The 18859-nt window shown below is 48.0% G+C and overlaps 2 long non-coding RNA genes across 2 annotated transcripts; both read right to left on the bottom strand.

Moving 5' to 3' along the window:
- Window positions 1–1437: 1437 nt before the first annotated feature.
- LOC142043173 (uncharacterized) lies at window positions 1438–3859 on the bottom strand. The gene is made up of 3 exons (XR_012654021.1): window positions 3783–3859; window positions 2979–3074; window positions 1438–1502 (listed from the first exon to the last, which is right to left on the bottom strand). It is a non-coding gene; the product is annotated as an uncharacterized LOC142043173 (long non-coding RNA).
- Window positions 3860–5715: 1856 nt separating this feature from the next.
- LOC142043555 (uncharacterized) lies at window positions 5716–7009 on the bottom strand. The gene is made up of 3 exons (XR_012654105.1): window positions 6944–7009; window positions 6752–6809; window positions 5716–5989 (listed from the first exon to the last, which is right to left on the bottom strand). It is a non-coding gene; the product is annotated as an uncharacterized LOC142043555 (long non-coding RNA).
- Between the last annotated feature and the right edge of the window lie 11850 nt (window positions 7010–18859).

The following is an 18859-nucleotide window of genomic DNA, read 5'->3' on the forward strand; positions in this document are numbered from 1 at the left end:
CATGAGGTGGGAACCTGACGGGGAAGTAGTTTCCTGAAGCCATTTGCAAGATACCCTTTAGGATTTATTTTTTTCTATATACAATGGCTGAAGACCTGTGGAATGGAAAGCCTCTTGCAGATGTTCCAGCATTTAGAAAAGCTAACTAAAAGGTATTCTCGTCACCCAAAGGATGAGTGCTCAGCTTAGGGAAAGTGCAGAGGGGTGGAAGACAGGCTCCACAGCCACTGAGGACCAGCACAGCATCGTCAGTGCTGGCACAGTCAGCCCAGCTGGTCCTTTCCCGACCACCTTTACACCCGGCTGTATGATGGGAGCAAGTTTTGTGAACAAAATCCATGTTTGCAACCTGTCAGGTGTGCAGTCTGGTGCTCTGTAAGTCTCATTTATTAGCTAATAAAATTCAAACCGAAGAGCAGATTCCTGTTGGTTAAGTAAATATGGAGCCACTGCGATGCATTTCCATGCAAACTTTGCTGGTGCATTGACAAGTTGTCACTCAGACATGAGTACAAAGATCCCGCAGATCCCTGGGTTTCTAGCCCATGTATAATGATAGCACCTGCCTTCGCTATTCTCATATTCACTTATAGAAATGGCTTGCCTGGAAGTTGGCAAGTACTCAGCTAACCAGCGATATCAGCCCATCACTACCTTATAAACAGGTAGCTCAGATGGCACAAAATTTCTTTTCAGATATTTCTTCCGCGTTCATCTTGGCTCCTGAGCATGGAAATTTTTTATCTTTTTCTCTATAGTGCTCTAACACTCAGGTCACCTGGCCAAATAGCAGGAGCACACCGCAGCGGATGAGTGGAGCTAAATCCTTCCACCACGGCATTTGGCGTAATGCCTGCTGGAAATTCCTCTCAAAGCTTTCTCGATCTAACTTGCTGAGTCAAAACAACCATGGCAAACACCCCCCACCTCCCCGCCATGGTGCTAACGCTAAATAGGACCAGTCCTCACAAGCAGTGGGTCTGAGCAGTGATTTGCTCCAGGAAGGCCTGGGTGCTTTGGCAGCTGCCCTGATTCAACCAGGTGAAATAACGTAGTCCCAGTGAGCTTTAAACATCTTCAAACCAGCACAGACACATAAACATCAGAGATCACCAGTACATTCACCAGAATCCTGTTGCTTCTTCCTAGATAACAAAAAAGGCAGTTTTCAACATAACGGGAGCCCAGCATGCAGCCAGGGTGGCAGCAGCATTCATGAACGAGATGCACTTCTTATATCATATTACAGGAACTATTATTATATTTCCTAACTCCCAGCTGCGCACGCCCTCCTGCATCCCTGTGCCTGCCCTCCCTGCTCCAGGAGGCCAGGCGGGCCGAACAGCAGTCAGTGGTGCCTTGGCCCTTGCGATGGGAGACTCACCCAATTTTCCGGTTTGCTCTGACCACCGTTTGCAGCCCCATGGCAAAACATGTCCAGCTTTTTCTTCCTGGTCCGGTAAAACACTCCTGAAGGGTTTCTCTACCCTTTCCCACTGCATCTGTTCAGCAAAGAGGCAGAGGGTACTTGTGTTGGTGAGAGCAGGGGGAAGCAGATTCAGGCAGAGGGGAGGATAGCAGGAGACCATAAATTTTCTAAGCCTCAGCAGAAGCATCACTAAGGTGATTACAGTGACGCTTCCCATCATTAAATGCAACAGCACATCTGCAAAGTGGGAAGAGTCTTTTGACTATCTACCTTTGAATAAAAGGTGCTGCTGCAAGAGGCCTGTGCTTGTGACTGCTCCCTAAAACAACCAGCCTGAATATGTAATTAAAATTGCAGTGTTGCAGGGTACTGGCTTTCCCTGATAAGAGAATTTTATCAGCTAAAGAAATGCAACGAGGCCACCAAAGATCCATCCAGGATCTCTGGTGCAAACCCTTCCTTTGAAAAAGGATGAGCAAGTTACAGGCGCGTTAATGCCCACAGCCATAAAGACAGTACCTGGCTGCCCACAGCCCAGGCTTTCTGGCAGCAGAAATCTGGGCTGTGGCTGTAAAGCTGATATAGCAACTGCTGAAACCGCATACAGGCTTTGGGTGCAGGCAGAAGAGAAGGTACCGAAACATGTCCCTCTGGCTGCTGCTGCTGCTGCCAACCCTAAACCCACCAGCCCCTGCCAATGAATCGCATCCTTACACGACCTTGATGGGTTTTGCCATGCAACATCTCAGCATTGCAGAAGTTGCTTGCAAACTTAGGCATCCCTCTCCTCTGAAAGGCAGCCCTCTGCTTCAGGTTCCTGCCCTGCTGCCTGGGGAAGTGTGAGCTGAGGTACAGCCATGGCTCGGCCCTGCTGATACTGCTGTCCTGCTTTGGGGTTGTTTTTTTATTTTGTTTTGGACATATGCAGGCAATGAAACATTTAACCTAGAGTAGATATCAAGGGAAAAGTTTCTTCATGACTTTAAGTCTAAAGTAGTGATGAGGAGGAAGGGGAAGAGAGGTGCACACTGTGGTTTTATTACACACACACCCCATTGAAGTCACATTACTTAGACGGTACCTAAAACTCCCTGAAGTAACATCAAGCTTTCTGTTGTCTCACATTAGGTTGCTGACCCACAGGTGGGGCTAAGACCTGCTTTAGGAATGCAAGAGTACGATGGCACTGAAATGCCTCTCAAGTGGTATTTACAGATGAGGGAAAGAGAAAAGCCTTCAGTGCCCACTGCTGCCCAAAGCTCAGTGGAAACTTGGGGAGGCAACCTGATGTCAGGGGGACAGAGAGCTTGCCTTGCTTGCTTCATGGGGAAAAATCTCCCCCATGGCATGGCTGCCTCTTTCCCACTCATCCCTCTTGCTCTGCCCTATACAAGTCAGGATGTTAAGCAGCACATACAAATCCCTCTTTACACTCTTCTGTCTTCCTCAAAAGTAGTTCTTGGGAGTTTCTTTTCATCCTTATCCCACTTTCAAGCCTAGATAATCAGTGCCCGGTTTGCACTTGAAATGTTTAAAGAATTACCCCTACCTGTAGGACGGAGGAGCGCAGCAGCCAGTATCTCGGGTGTCTGATTCACTTATTGGAGACGCAGCAGCCTTCCCGGTGTCCCAGTGAGCCACGAGGCTGCAGCACAGAAAACTCTTGCTATTGGCAATGTAATTATTATTTTTTGTGCACATCGGACTAAGCTCCAGAAAATTTTCTTCTTTCACATTCATGATCCTCTGGAGTGGGGTGGCGGGGGGAAAGAAAAAAATAAAAAATGGAGCCTCCCAGCCTGGGGTCCCCACAGACTGGCATGGCAGCTCGAATGGTGGGAGCAGCGGGGAGGTGCAACAGGGAAGCCCCCAATCTACAGGAGCATCCCCTCACCTGTGCCACCCCCACCCTAAGGCTTGTGTAGAAAGTTGGTAATGGGAGATGGGCACCTGCAGTGAGACCTGCTGGCCCCATGCCTGCCTGTGGGGCTGCATGCTTGGAGATCTTGAGTGTATCCTTGGGGTGTCTGGATCCAAACTCGCCTTGGAAAGCCAGGGTGAACGAATTGCAACTTAATAAATTTGGCTTTTCTTTTTGAAAAGCTGCTGGGATTTTTTTTTCCTCCCATGCATGAGCAGAATACTGTCTGTGTTGGAGCCATAAGGGAGGATGCAGCATTGCAGCTGGTGCTGCAGTGCAGCTCAGTCACTTCCAGCGCGTATGGTACCTGACACCTTCTTTACCTCCCAGGATCTCTGCCTCATTTGGTTCATGGGGTGGCTTTACAGGGATGGAAGACTAATCCTGCCCAGGGGAACTGTAAATGGCTGTTCTGATTGTTCAAGTACTCACCTTTCAGTGCAAATAATCTGTTCACATGCAACATCTGTTGAAGGCATCATCAACCAACACATCCACACCTCCTTTCTCACCCATGAGTATGTCTGGTTGAAGGACCTTTGCTAGGAGGCAGGGACCTTGCTGATGTTGCACTTCATTACTTGGCTCTCCTGATCACCTCTTTCGGTCTGGTTTTCCTTTCCCCCAACCCCATTAACCAGCCCACTGGCACACCTAGGAGAAGTCTCCAAAAAGTCATGGCACAGCAGGATGTCGCTTTGAGAAGCGAAGGCAGTGTGAAGCCCCGGCCCCTTGAGCTGGTCCTCCCTTGGCAATGTGCTGTTTCTGTCTTGCCAGCAAATCCCTTTTGTTTCCTTCTTTCTGATGCCCCATTGGCAAGGACCATCATGTCCTACTCTTTCCACAGGATGAGGAAATGAATTCAGACTGAGGAAGTAGATAGAGGACTGCCTCATCCCGGTAGCCAGCTCAGATGGCAGGATTTGTTTCTCACTGCACAACGTGAGGGTGCGTCATGCTGGTTTCTGCTCTCCAGTACTGGGCATGCTAATGTACTTCAAACTGAAGTAGGCTGCTCCAAGCTTAGCATCACTCTGATTGCTGTAGCCTCTGCAATCTCAAGTAATTATCATTTCCAAGGGCTCCTCAGAGCTCGGTGTGAGGACTGCTGAAGCTGCGGTGCTAGACAGCAGTCCCCCTGCCCCCCAAAACCTCTCTGATGGGCTCTTGTGTTTCTGACCCCGAGCCCTGCTGGGAGAGCAGGGAGGAGGTCGGTTCCCAGTACCTGGGCAGGGTAAAGAGCTTCATCATCCTTTGCTCTGTTTCGAGGCTGCAGCACTAAGGCACTGATTTGTCCTGCTCGTTGCAGCACGTCTCAACTCCACTGTTCACAGAGCAGCTCGTTAAGGGAGGAGTTGTGGTCCCCGCTGGCTTGGACTATGATGCATGTCCTTGGTGGTAAGCAGGATTTCACACTGCAGACACCCTACGTTGAAAACCAAAAATGTAGTCTTTAGTCTCAACACAGACAAGCTTGTTTCTTGTATCTAAGGGTAGGGCTATGCCAGCAAGCAACTGCCATTGTGAAACTAGACAGATGAGGGCGGCGGAGGAGGCTAACAACACATGGCAGTGCAGGAGATCCAACCTCTGCGAATGATACCATACTTGAAGACACTGCTTGACATTAAAACCATCACGAGTGCAAAACCCACTTGCACTCAGGGAGGAATAGGACATTTTCCGATAGCTTGAATTGCAGCTCAGCTGTGACTCTTTCCCAGCAGCTCAAAAGAAAGGGGAATTGCCAGATACTTCAAAAACTGAAGAGAGGAAAAAAAAGCAGGCACCACTGTGCGTTTTGGGGACTGAACCATTAGCTTGAACTGCCAATGAAGAACAGAGAAACCCCTGGGGATGCTCTGGGAAAAGCCCGCAGGGGAAAGGCCAAATTACTGCTGCACCCTGGCGAAGCTGGGGGATGGATGCCCAGGGCGAAGCTGCGGGCATGCCTCAAGGCCAGAGGGTTTAGTTCCCCTGCTTCGGGAGCTGCCTTGTACTTAGTCCTGTCCCCGAGTTGCGCTGGGGCAAGCTGCAGAGTCAGGAAACCCACCCTGAGGGTACCCCTCTGATGCTACCTCCCCGAGGGCACCCCTCTGATGCTACCCCCCCAACACCGGGTCCCTCCATGCCCGGGGAGCACCACAGCAGAGGTCTGCAGAGCCCTTCTGCTGCCAGCATCCTCGCTTGCCCCCAGCACAGCATGCTGGAGCTAACTCACCTCTGAAGTGCGCTTTATTGAGCTGCGCTTCAGCTGATTAAACTAATTATTACTCCAGGCTTAATGAAGTCATTTGCCACTCGACTTTATTATAGCCATTATTAAGCATTTACCTTCTCTAGGTGGCAAGAGGTTCACCTGGAAAGCCCACAGCGTTAGCCTGTGCGAAGGGAAGGCTGTAGCTGGGTGCTGAGAGCATCCCTGTGCCAGCCCCGAAACACAGGCAGGGGCTGTGCCACTGCGGGCAGTGCTGCCACCACGCCATCCTGGGTGCAGTGCTCAGGCTCCACAGGCATATTTGGGCTCTTCTGGGTGAGCGGGGGCTGGGGTTTTTACAGGGTCCTTTTCCAAAAGCCTTCAGCCAGCTCGATGAATTACAATTCCTCCTCCATTGAGAGCCGTTCGGGTGGATAGGTGGCTGGAACGGTTCCGAAAGAATAAAAATTATTAGTCCATGGCTCATTAACCTAACATTACTGCTCATCTGGAGCACAGGAGTCTGCTCCTCCAGGCCAGGAAGAGCAAACTCCTCATTTTAAGCACCAAAAAGGCTTTCCATGGTGTCCTGCTGGAATAACTGCGGCCACTGAGCAGTAAATCCACTTCCAGGAGAAAATGCTCATGAGTCTGCGGGGATTCACAACTATATTATGGAGAAATGAGCCAAAAAAAAATTAATGTTGAAAGTTACAGGTTTTTAGGAAAATAAACATTTGTTCTGCCTCCCTCTTGGAAAGAGTGGAAAAAAGAAACGTTTAGGCAAACAATTCTATTACTATTTACATAAAACATAGGCAGATATTTGCTCCATAACGCGTTAGCCTAAGAATGAATAGGCTGCAGCCCCCAAAAAAGTGAAATACCAGGGGTGAGTGCCAAAAATCCCACTGAAAGTCTCCTGGCCTGGTACAGACCCAGACCAGGGAGGAGGGGATGGGGCCACCCTGCTATTACCCCTTTGGAAATGGTTCCAATTAGCAGCAAGGGTTTCTCTCCTCCCTGAAGCCACCTGTGGACAACCCCCATCAGAGGCAGCTAGAGCAGCTCACCTACTTGCAAGCCTGGGTTTGTTCCCCTTGAATTGAAAACCAGCTTTGCCACCAGCTTGACTGGGGCCACGTGGAGCATTATACTCCTGTTACTTATGTTATAGCTTTTAAGGGAAGCCACAGTGATTTACCTGCAAATGCCTGCCATGTCCCAGCGGTCTGCCAAGGTTTCCAGGCATGAACATGGTCCTGGGAACAGAAGTGATGGGCACAAGTGCCCAAGGAAGAAAAGCGGTGAGGTTTTGTTGTTGTTTGGTTTTGTTTTTTAAAAAATAAAACTTTTGCTTAAGCAGAAGGAAAATCCGAATTTGTGGCCAACTCACCTGCTTACAGCAGCAAACCTGGACCCCTCTCTGCGCATCACCTGGCTCGGGATATGCAGCTAGTTGTGATGAAGCACGAGCTTTCAGAAGGCCTTGTTTATCTTATGCTTTCCTCTCTGTAAGAATAAAAAGCATTCATGGTGTTTCGCTGGAGTCTGCTGAAGTATTTAAGAGGTTGAAGTCATCGACCACAATTTTTGACGGTATATTCAAAGCAGGTTACAGTCTCTCTCTATGAAGTGTTGCATTGCTGAATTATAACAAATGCTTATGCCTTTGGGGGCAATACAAATAACTCCAGTATGCGACAGAAAATGAATTATAATTCAGAATAATTCTTGGTAGAAAGCATACATTTTTTAATTACAATCATAACCACTTTTTGATTCTGAGATAAGAAGTGGTTACCATAGTGACCCAATCCTTAAAGATTATTTTTGCCCAATGCTGTATAAAACACTATATGATACCTGCCTTCACAGAAAGCAATTTACGAAGATGAGTTTTCCAAGTGTTAGGCCTTGGGTATAAAAAAGCAATGTAGGCTATATGGAAAAATAATACCCTTTTGGTAACTGCCTGAAAAGCCTTATACACATATTTCCCTGCAAGTACACTCATAGATGTTGTCTCAGATTTGGTGCAAGCTGCAAATCTTGCTGTCGTGGTTTAACCCCAGCCAGCAACTAAGCACCACGCAGCCGCTCACTCACTCCCCCCCAAAGTAAAACTCACCCTTCCCGTGGGTCATCGTGAGATAAGAATGGTTTAATAGAACAGAAAAGAAGAAACTAATAATGATAATGATAACACTAATAAAATGACAACAGTAATAATAAAAGGATGGGAATGTACAACTGATGCGCAGGGCAATTGCTCACCACCCGCCGATCGACACCCAATTAGCCTCTGAGCGGCGATCCCCTGCCCCCATTCCCCCCCAGTTCCTATACTAGATGTGACGTCACACGGTATGGAATATCCCTTTGGCCGGTTTGGGTCAGGTGCCCTGGCTCTGTCCTGTGCCAACTTCTTGTGCCCCTCCAGCTCTCTCGCTGGCTGGGGATGAGAAGCTGAAAAATCCTTGACTTTAGTCAAACATTACTTAGCAACAACTGAAAACATCAGTGTGTTATCAACATTCTTCTCATACTGAACTCAAACCATAGCACCATACCAGCTACTAGGAAGACAATTAACTCTATCCCAGCTGAAACCAGGACACTTGCTCAGTTTTCAAGCCCATGCAGACTCTGCAGAAGAATTTTAAACCCCTGTTGGAGAATCAGAAAAAATGGAGAGAAGAAAATCAGAGACAAGCTTGTCCTGCAGAACAAACCACCCACTATCGCCTACCACAAGGGGGGTTAAAAAAAACATTTTTACTTTTTGAACAGTCTTAAAATATATTTCTCTAATAGACCATCTACCAGCACTTCCCTGTGAAGATTTCAGGAAACATATTCTGAAGTCACAACCATTGCTATAGTCAAGCAAAGGCATGTTTGTAATGCATGAAGTGAAACGCAATCCTCAGTGAGACTTGTACAAATTATTATTAGTCAATAATGTCATCTTCTGGGGGCTTCTTTTGGTAATCCTTGCCTATCTCCCTGCATGTCTCCTGTGGATTTAGAAGGACTGGTCTGCAGGGTTGCATTGGGGATGCTCCCAGTCCCAAGCCGTCTGGGGAGCCGGGTGTCACTCTCCCTCCCATCGATAACTCCCTGCACATCCCTGGCAGCAGCAAGGGTGATGCAGCCTTCTTTCGCTTGGGTGCCCCTGGTAGCAAAACTAACTTGTAGGTGGGGAGGCCCCCTGTGGACAACCCCAGCCATGGTCTGTGTCTAGTCACTGGACCTCTGCCGCCTCGTGGAGTCCAGTCATTTGCCTACACACAGCTTGAAATAATTTTGGTTATTTAAGCTAGTGAGTCAAAGAGACTGTCAGCACCGACCCAACTGGGGTGGCAAGAGGGTTTTCTCATGGCATTGTAGAGTTTCTTGTCATCAGTGATAGCCCTACAGCAGGCTGCTTGGGTATACGACATCCTATATTATGTTCACTCTGCTTAAAGTACTTTATGACCCTTGGTCTGATCCCCAGGGTACCCCTGATTTGGGAGAGTACAGAGGTGACAACCCCTGGTTAGTGAACCTTGGGTTTCTCACTTTGAGCTGTCTTCTCCTGCTGAAAAATGCTGCTGAACCTTAGCCATCATGTGAAAATCCTGATGCTGTAGCTCCAGGTGATTAATATACCAAGCCAACTCAATCTGGACTTAGTTTAGGCAGTTGGCTTTAATTAACCTTTTATTTTTGGAAGTTAATAGGTGCAAATTTCTTCCTACCTGAAATGGTAAGGGAGGGGGTGTTTCAGAGGTGTTACACCTTGCTTCAAAGCTGGCCCACATGGGAAGAGATAAAACAGGTATGTGGCCTTTTCAGCTCCCTGTGATGTGCATAGAAGGGGCAGGAGGTTTCTCTCCCTCCCACCACCGAGTGATGAATATTTTCAATAGAGGCTTTAATTAAAAAGTGTTGAGCGTCTTCCAGTCCCCTGCTGCAGTCACCTAGCAGCAATGAGGAAGATTAAGCCTGATCACCTTGAAATGCCCCACTTACTAAAAGCTGCCCCCCCCCCCTTTCCTCAGTGCTCCCTTCTCCCTCGCCCCTGGTAACACACTCCTGCTAAAAGCCATCTAGTCCTGCCCTGAAATACAAGCGGAGCTGAGTCTGCTCGGCCAACCTCAGCTGTCCCTGGAGCACACATGGACAGGGTCACTGCTTTAACACGTGGGACGTTTCAAACTCTAGTAAATCCACTTATGCTTCATCTCAGCTTAAAAGCTTTTGCTTTCCAAAAACGTTGGCTCCAAAGGGCAGAGGTTTAGGTAAGAAAAAAGCCTAAAGGAGATTTAACACTTGATATAAAAATGCTAAGGTACTAGAGCAATTCCAAATATATATTTAATATATTAATAATTACCTCATAGCAGTCTCCAGGCACTGAGCATGAGAAGTGAAGGATGCAAATATGACAACCAAAATGAGCCTTTGCTTCAACTCCCAGACACAGGACTGGGGAAAATGGGAGAGTCATCTCCACCCATCCTCAAACACTCAATATTTTGCCAATAAAAGCAACAGTAGTAATAACAAAGACATTTGTAAGAAACTATCCTCCTCATATAGAGCATGAGCTGAAAATATCCTTACGCTCTCTGCAGCGCTGGATGAATTTCCACCATCGTCCCCAGACCCAAGAGTGCCCATGGGATCAGGGCATGAGGAGCATCCCCGCATCCAGCAGGGCTGGGACGGGGTTACTGCCACCTCAGGAGCCCCCGCCAATCCCTCCAAACACAGGTCTGGTGGCAGACTGGTGAGAAGGTAAACCAAAATTTAATTTAACTTTAATTTCACTTTTTTCACTATGTCACCTCTCGATCCATGCCCTTTTTCATAGCAGAGCAGAGCCTTGGAAGGAAGGAAAGGTGCCGTTCCCTTTGCCCAGGAGCAGAGCAAACCTTGTCCCAGTCCTGTTGTGAAACACAGGCAGAGGAATAGCCAAACAGCTGAAAACTTCAAGACTTCAGAGACTCGAAATAAGGATCTAAATTGTTAGTTTTTCACCAGTTATGGAAAAAAAAAAAAAAGAAACCCTTTGATTTCATTTTAATTGCTATTCACTAGGGTTAAAGTTAAACCAGGCTCATAAGAGTTTTCAGCAACAGACTAGTAAATATTCAGGAGGAGGGTTAAGGAAGGGTTTCATTTTTGGGTTTTGGTGGTTTGGTTTTTTTTTTAGCTACCAAACTAAAATCTGCATGTTTAGAAAGCACGAGCCCTTCCACAAGCCAAAGCCTTACCTCAAGACTAGCACTGCCAGCTCCCATGACACTCTTCCCCTTCTAAAAAGCCTGTAAGCTTAAGGGCAATCACAAGAATATAGTGGTATAAACTGTTGTGTTCAACAGAGGGAACTTTAATTAGCGGAGCGAAGACCTTAAGCAACCCATTGGGGAGTGCACCATCACCATGATCATTCCCATCACTATCATCTTCGTCACCATCGCCATCTACCTTTCCCACTGAAAAAGCAAATTGTCTCCAGAGGGAACGAGGAACCAGCAGCAGCTCCCAGTCCCAGGGTGCTGACGTGGGCTGGCAGCAAGTGTCCCCGTCAGTCACAGGGAGGTACACAGCACATCATCGGCGAGAGCCGACGGCATCTACCCGTCCATATTTTTGGAAGAAAGCATCGTGCTAAAAGCACGGGTCTTTTCTCTAATTGCCTGCAGGGCTAAGTGAGACCTACATGTTTCCCAAGCTCTGGTTTCACTGCTTGCGAACATCTCCATCTGCCAGCTGGCCGCGGCACTTCACAGCTCTGGGGCTGTCGCTGCTGAAATATCCTTCCCCGCGTGGGAGCCCTGCACAGGGGCTTCACGTCTTGCATTTCTCCTTGAAAAATTCTTCTAGTTCATCAGTGGGGTTTCCGGTTTCTGGGGATGGAATCCTCAGGGAAAAATAAACCGGCATGGACTTGAGGCACCGTTACCTACCCACTGCTGCTTGATGCAATGCGCCCAGGGTTGACCTAAAGGGCATTTGCAATCAGAATGCCAAATTTCTTTCTGCCTGGGGAGAAACAAAAGTGAAAGATGGTTGCATTGTTACACTGACATTTCTAGTCTATTTGGATTAAAAGATAAAGGTTTGTTGCAAGTTGTCCTATATAAAAAGCACTTTTTAATAGGCATTTTTAGGATAGGAATTATTTCGTCCTCTACTGCAGTTTATGGATTTCACAGGTTGTGTATTTGGTAAGTTATACATTTACTTCTTCCAACAGATCTCACGGAAGTTCAATCCAAACCACTGCTTCGATTTTGTTTGCTTGTTTTACACCTGCTCGAGCAGCAACCTGTCATGCAAATGGGCCTTTGCCCAACCTGTTAAACCAAACGTAAAGCCGATGAGAACAGAAGTCACCTGGACAGGCAGGGGCCAGCAGCCAAGCGGGGACACATTCCCAGTCCCACCCCAATGACCCCCTCAGGGCATCACCTCAGGGCAGCCAACATGTTCAGAGTGGGTGGAAGCTGCTGCCTCTTCAGAGCTGTTTTACCTGGCAAACTCCTGCTGTGGCCCTGGCACAACGCTCCCAAAAGCATGTACAGGTTTGTGTGGCTCTTGGCATCTAAATGCTCTCTGTTCTCACTGGTTGCTCAAGCAGGCAATCTAGCTGGGAAAAAAATAAAAAAGAAATTGTAAATATTCCTTTCTCAGTAACCATCCTGTTTTCAGAAGATGGCAAAAAAAAATTTTCCTTCTCAAGCAAGAGCCTAGCAAACACTCCAGCTGGAAAAAAAAAAAAAAAAAAAAAAAAATCACACCCATGAGACAGCTGTGGTGTGAAATGCAGGTTGAGAGCTACTCCCTTGAGCATCTCCCAGGGGAAATGTCTTAAGGAAAAAACCCCACCAACAAACAGTGGGATGGAAACAAGACACCAAACTACCTTAGGGAAGGAGAACAAAAGCTGAAAGCGTTATGGTTTTGGTTGGCGTGTTATTGCGAATACAAATAGCTGTTACCTAGCTCATTTCACATCTGTGTTATGAGGTAACTGTGGTAAAATGGATGGATGTAAAGTTTTAGTCAAGCCCAGTTGTCTTTGGGAAGATTATCTGCACGGCAGTAGGTTTATAAATGGCTGTTAGGGAACAGAAATGGTTTCTTTGCGTACAAAAAAGCTCAGCGTGCCTGGTTGCAATTCTCAGTTAAGGTTGTTCAGCTCTTATAATCATGTCTGCTCCCTCCATCTCTGCCCCAGGGCTGAACTTTGTTAATGCTTTGGGCTGTTTCCCTTCTCCCACATCAAGACGTCAAATCCCTCTAGAAAAAACTGAGACCTCTTGACAAGCCTTTTTGCCCTCGTGTTCATATCCAGAACTAACTCAAAGCAAATTCAAAGCACTCCCTCCCCTCCACCACATCTGCTGAATAAATGACCTGAAAAGGTAACACCTCCATCCTGCTTCAGTAGTATTTTTCAGGCAGGTATAAGCTTTTTTTCACAGAAGGTGGAGGTGCAGAGCGAGGGCTCTGCCTGCAGGGCTGGAGGCCCTTGTGCTTCAAGAGCTGATGTGCAGCTCAGGAACCAGCTGAAGTCCTGGGTAAAGACAGGGGATGGATATTTCTTCCAGCGGGAATGATACTTTTTTTCTTTCCTTCTTTTTTTCCTTTCTTTATAAGCAGGCCTGGAGAGATCACTTAAGAGAGCACATGCAGGCTACTGGTGTTATTTTTGATTGTAGACCCAAAGCAATGGACCTGCTTGCAAATAAATAGCCCACCGAGAAATGCACTAACACTCGAGTTTTGTTGTACATCACGTTAGAAGAAACTTTTCATTCCTTCACAGCTGTGCTGCCTAAACTTGAGGTTTTGATGCAAGTGAATTTGGATGAGGAAAAAACACAGAGAAATTTCATTTTGCGTACAAAATTACAGCCAGCATCTTCCTCCCCAGGAGCATGACCGGCAGCAGAGTAGCCGTGCTGGTGTAGCAGCTCCCAGGCTCATCGCCTGGCTTTGCAGCGCACCGCCGGCACAGCACCCCAGCACGGCCAAAGCCTTTCGCATTTCGGAGCCAGCTCAGGTATGGCAGCGTGACGCCGTGCCGCTCAGCACAGAAACCATGCCTGGGAAATCATCTGCTGTCGCCTGAGTGTTCATCAGCGGGCTGGGCTGGGCTGCTCGCTGGTCCTCACCACTTTGTGCTGCCTGCTGGAAACCGCGCTTGCTCTTTGCACCCCGGCATCACACCAGCGTTGGGGTGGCAAACCAGGGAGGGTTGTGCTGCTTTGCTGCTTTTGCAAAGGCTGATGAAACTCCCTGTTGATGTTTCTCACAATGAGAGAGCGTGTGCCGGGCATCCCCATCGTTCATATGGCAGAGTCTCTTCTAGTGCCCTGCTGGAGCAGCTGACAGGCTGGGAAAACCTGAACCCACCTGTGCAACACCTGCCGCCTACGGCCAAACCCAACGGCACTGTTTTTACAGCCCCACACAACCCGACAGAGTATCGGTACAGGGATGGCTGTCAACCTCCTGGTGGTCTCTGCCGGCAAAGACAAAATACCGCCCGGCAGCATGGGCTGAGCATACCAAAAGGCAAAGATTATTATTGGGCTTTTTTAAGATCTCACAAAGTAATAAAACAAGAAGGATGTGAGATCGTTGAAGCAGTTCAGCTGCCATCCATGCCTTAAAGGCATTTCGGGAAGGCCGTACAGCAGGTAGCAGGAAGCGATGCTGGTTGAAGTCGGAGCACCAGCTGTCATTCCCTGCAGTGCTGTGAAACAAAGGCAAGAAATTGTTGGTTTGTTGAGCATCTAGAAATCTGCTTGGGGAGTTTGGTACAGAAAAGAGACCCCAACATAACCAGAAGTGATGTTCTTACAAAGAACATTACCTTCCTATCCAGGTATTAAAATGCATTATTAAAAGGCATTAGCTTGCCAAACCAGCTTTTGCTTACTAATGTGCTGCTGGGCTCTCACGTGAGCCCAGTCCTCCCCGCCCAGGTGCAGATATGTCTGGTCACTGAGCTGCTTTGGTGCACCGCTCCCTCTGCAAGAGAAGTTCATGTTCATTTTCCACAGCACAAAATTAAGCTGACTCAGGTTTCTTAATGATCCGAGCTCCCCTGCTGTGCTGGCTTCAGGGCCAGTACTGGCGCCTGTGCCTTGCCACCAGCACGCCATGGGAAGCATTGCTGGCAGCTAGTTTGGTCCGTGATAAAACCAGTGCGGTGCTGTGTCTTCCCTCCCCACCGTCTGCTGGAAAACGGAGGGTGGCTGGTTTTGTGGCTTGCTCATATAAAAGCAGAGGTTGCCGAACACAAATCCTGTGTGGTGTGATTCGGAGGCTGGACAGAGGAACTGCTAACATGGCAGGACTGAGCCAGCGATAAGATAACTTCCCTTTGAGGAGAAAAGGAGGCAGAAAGGGGCAGGTAGGTACAGTATCCTTTTAACCCAGACCATCACCACCCATCCTAGTTTGTCTGACATGGCTTAACATTAAAGGACAATAGGTTAGAATAAACAAAAGGAACATATCCCAGTCTTTGGTGGCTTGCTTAAGGTTCTCCTGTTTCTAACACCTCCCGCCCATTTGCAGAAGCAAAGGCAATGCCCCACCAAGCTTTGCATCAGAACCTGCACAGCACCAAAAATACCAGCAGCTCGACCCATGTATGTAGAGCAGACTCCTGCCCTGTGGGACCCATACTCTCCCCATGGCACCTCTTTGGCTCCGGGCTGGTTTTAATAGGCAAGGCAGTTCCAGGTTTTCCAGCTAAGCCAAACCAGGATTGTCTCATGTCCCAGTAACCTTTTTATTTGTACGAAGTGACTGAGGTTAGTTTTCTTTGTTAGGTATCTGGTATTTTGTGCCACTTCAGAGAATTGCTTAACAAAACATACATAATTAAGAAAATTAACCTGACTGAGAGCTCACACCTGCTGTGCTGTAGGCTCACACATCGGAGGGTTTGGGCCATTGCTATCAGATGCCAGTGAGGACCTGTTTTTTCCCATGCAAGTGCACAGAGGTGGTCAGAGACCGCTTTGTATTAGCTCTCTTGAAGGAGAGGGAGGATTTGCACCAGAATGTTTCACTGTTTCTTTGGCACTTTGTTATGGCATGCTGGAAATTGCAAGTTAGCTTAATTGAAAATAGACCGATTTTAATTAATATGGGAGATGAATGCAAATGGCACAGGAGTTTTGTGGTGTTGGTCTCATTTCATACTGGCTGTTGCCCCAGCAAATGGGGCAGTGATGCTCGGAGGTGGTAAGAGGCAGTTTGGGAGGATGATACAACAAGTTTGTCTGCCAAACATTTCTAGTAAGGCAGCTGCTGGCAAATAGCATCAGGTGAGCTGCAAACACCACGCACGGGTGAACAGTTTGGAGGGGAAAAACTAAAAATAAAAGGAGAGCAGTTAACATTATCCCAGTATTATCCTCTAAAAAGATGACCAGCAGTTGTAACTTCCCTTGATATCTGTTTCACTTGCAGGACTTTAGGCCTGAAATGTGTTTTCCTGGGCATTAAACCTGAAGAGCAAAGCAGGAACAGGGCCTATGTGAGCCTTGGTGAGCTGCTGTCCCCATCCCCACCACAGACGCATGCCATGCCTTGGCAACGTGATGCTCTTTCGCTCTCTTTTTTTATTCACTCGGTAACTTGGGGATAATGTTACTCATTTTCAATTAGAAAAGACAGACTCTAAGTATTAGTGTGCTCCATTTGAAAGGGATCTCTGAAAGCCAAGAAATTATTTTATCCATAATAGTTAGGGTTTCTTCTTCCCTGAACACCACCTTGAATACCTGGAACACTTGCTCCAGTAATTATGTCCATTAACTTTTCCTTATTTTGCTCCATCAGGTATGCTGTTTATACTCTGCACTAATTCCTGCTGTTTCCAACACACATGGGCAAAATAACTAATTTTATATGTCAGACCCAGCTATGGAAAATAAAACCCATATGTGCCTAATGACTGAGGCTCAGCTTATGTTAGTGCATTGCCTTTGCAATGCAGCTGAATCCTAATGATCATGTTCCTAAAACTGGCACAGTAAACCAGCTGGTTAGGTGCCCTCATTTAATGGAAAAAAAAAAAAAGAAAAAAAAGTCTGGAATATTTTTAATCAAATATTTCTGGATCTAGAAGTCACCTTCATTCTGCAATCTACGGCAAGCCTCTGAAAGCTGCAGTTTATCAGAAAATTTTCTTGCAAGTGCAAGAAAACAAAGATCCTTCTCTCCTCTTTCCAAATCACACTTCTTTCTTGCAATGGTATCTGTCCTTCTATCCCTCAGAGAGGGCTATGATATTATCAGATCATCTGGTATTGTTCAAGAAAATATACAGAGCCACGTGCTTTAATTTTAGTCTACCAGAGGATGCTTGGGTACATAAATACACATCCGCTTGCCCCAAGGACACAGCAACGCCATTGACTTTTTTGATGACAGGTTTTCTCCTCCTTATACTTTGGGTTTAATTTATGACCTGTGTGGGGATGGGAAACTGAGCCTGTGGACAAAGCGTCACCACACCTGACCCAGTCCTGCTGTGTCGAGATAGCCAGTGGAGAGCAAAGCCACCCAGAGAAAGGCAGGGCTGTGTTTTCCAGCCTACAAATGGCAAGGGAATGGCTTCAGTGCAAGTTCCTGCATCCTCCAAACAGTATACGGCGCACATCCCACCAACAGCACAATCCCCACACAGCTCACACCATCGGTGAACTGTAGGCACAGGAAAATTGTTTCTGTGAAACTTTGAAAGCTCAGACCAGAGATATGGCATATTTGCACCATTCATTCATCAAAAGCCATCCCTTACCTTTGCTGCCGAGACCCCAAGCAGGAGACTGAACCCCTCTGGGCCTGCCCGGCTCCTGTGTCTGCTGCTCCTTCCACATCACTCCACCCTGGGGAGAGAAATCCACCACCTTCGCCATGTAGCGCTCCTGCACACGCTACTGCTTCAGGACAGCAAAGTTGCAAAGAACTGCTAAAACGCTTTTTAAAAGAAGTTTAAAAAATGACGAGGTTTGAGAAACCGTTTGAAGGGGACAAGCGTGATTCCAGATCGCATCTTTTACAGGTTTCCAGGCTGGGCACAGCAAGCAGAGAGTCAGGCTCCAAACTTCAACATTGAGTTTAAAATGGAGCTTTTAACTGTATTTTTCTTAGGTACAGAGCTCAACAGTGGCTGTGTGGAGGGGGCCAGGTGGTGCCCGTCACAAACAGCTCTTCTCAGTATGCAGATGCTTTAATGGCTGCGCGAGGGCAGCGGGTGCAGCCCAGAGCCCCACAGGTGCCTTCCGCCCTGTAACACCACGGATTTTCAGAAGATGGCAAAAGCAGACCGCCCGAGGGAGCAGCCGAAGGCAGCACCTCTCAAAAAGAGAAGAAACACTGGCAGAAGTTAGAAACAATTTTTCCCCTCGGCTGCGGTAGTTCCTCAGCGAGATGCACCATGGCTGCGCACCGGGGACTGAGATGTCCTCAGATACTGCCCAGACCCCCCGCCAGCTCGGCCTTCCTGCTCCTAAGCTAGCAGCCAAGCCTGGGCAACGGAGCGGGGACCTGAGCACATCGAGGTTTTTGGAGGATGGAAGACGCCCCAAAGCCTCCGTCCTTCGCAAACAGCAGCACTTATTGTCATGGGGGGGAGGGTGCAAAGCAGCCCCAGCAATTAGAAACCTACCTGGAGGGAGGGAGGGAGGGAAAGCCGTGCACGGGGCCAAATTTCCCTGGTGATCACACAGTGGTGGCACCTGAAGGAAATGATGGGGGACGCTTGTGCCTCAGGGCCAGCTCCCCTGTGGTGTGAGCATCCCAGCATCTCTCCTAGCCCCTTGGCCAAGCACGGTATGGCACAAGAGCTTCCCATGGCTTGTAAAGCACCTGGCTTAATCAGCACCAAAGTGTGGCCTGGTTCACATCCAGGTCCCATTTTATCTCCATCTCCTGGAGGTCCAGGCCAGGGGCCTCACGCAGAGCGCTGAATAGAGATTAAATGGCTGTGGTGCAATAGGATTGTCATTGCTGTCCGTGTCTGCAATGAATGCCCACGGGTTTTGGGATGAGAGGGAGGGACCCGGGAAGGGTGTGGGAAGCAAGGCCGGCAAGTCTGGGGCACAGGAGCTGCCCTGGGCAGCCACGTGGGTTTTGTACCCGGGAGGTGCTTTCCCTCCTGATCCCACCTCTTTGCCCCACTGCCGTGAGCAGGAGCTCTGCTAAGCAGGACGGGGAGCATTTAGAGTTTTCTGTGGCTCAGTGTTGGGATTTGACCTGCAAGTCCAAGCAGGCCTGGTGC

This window comes from Buteo buteo, chromosome 1, assembly GCF_964188355.1.
Source record: "Buteo buteo chromosome 1, bButBut1.hap1.1, whole genome shotgun sequence".
Taxonomy (NCBI): domain Eukaryota; kingdom Metazoa; phylum Chordata; class Aves; order Accipitriformes; family Accipitridae; genus Buteo; species Buteo buteo.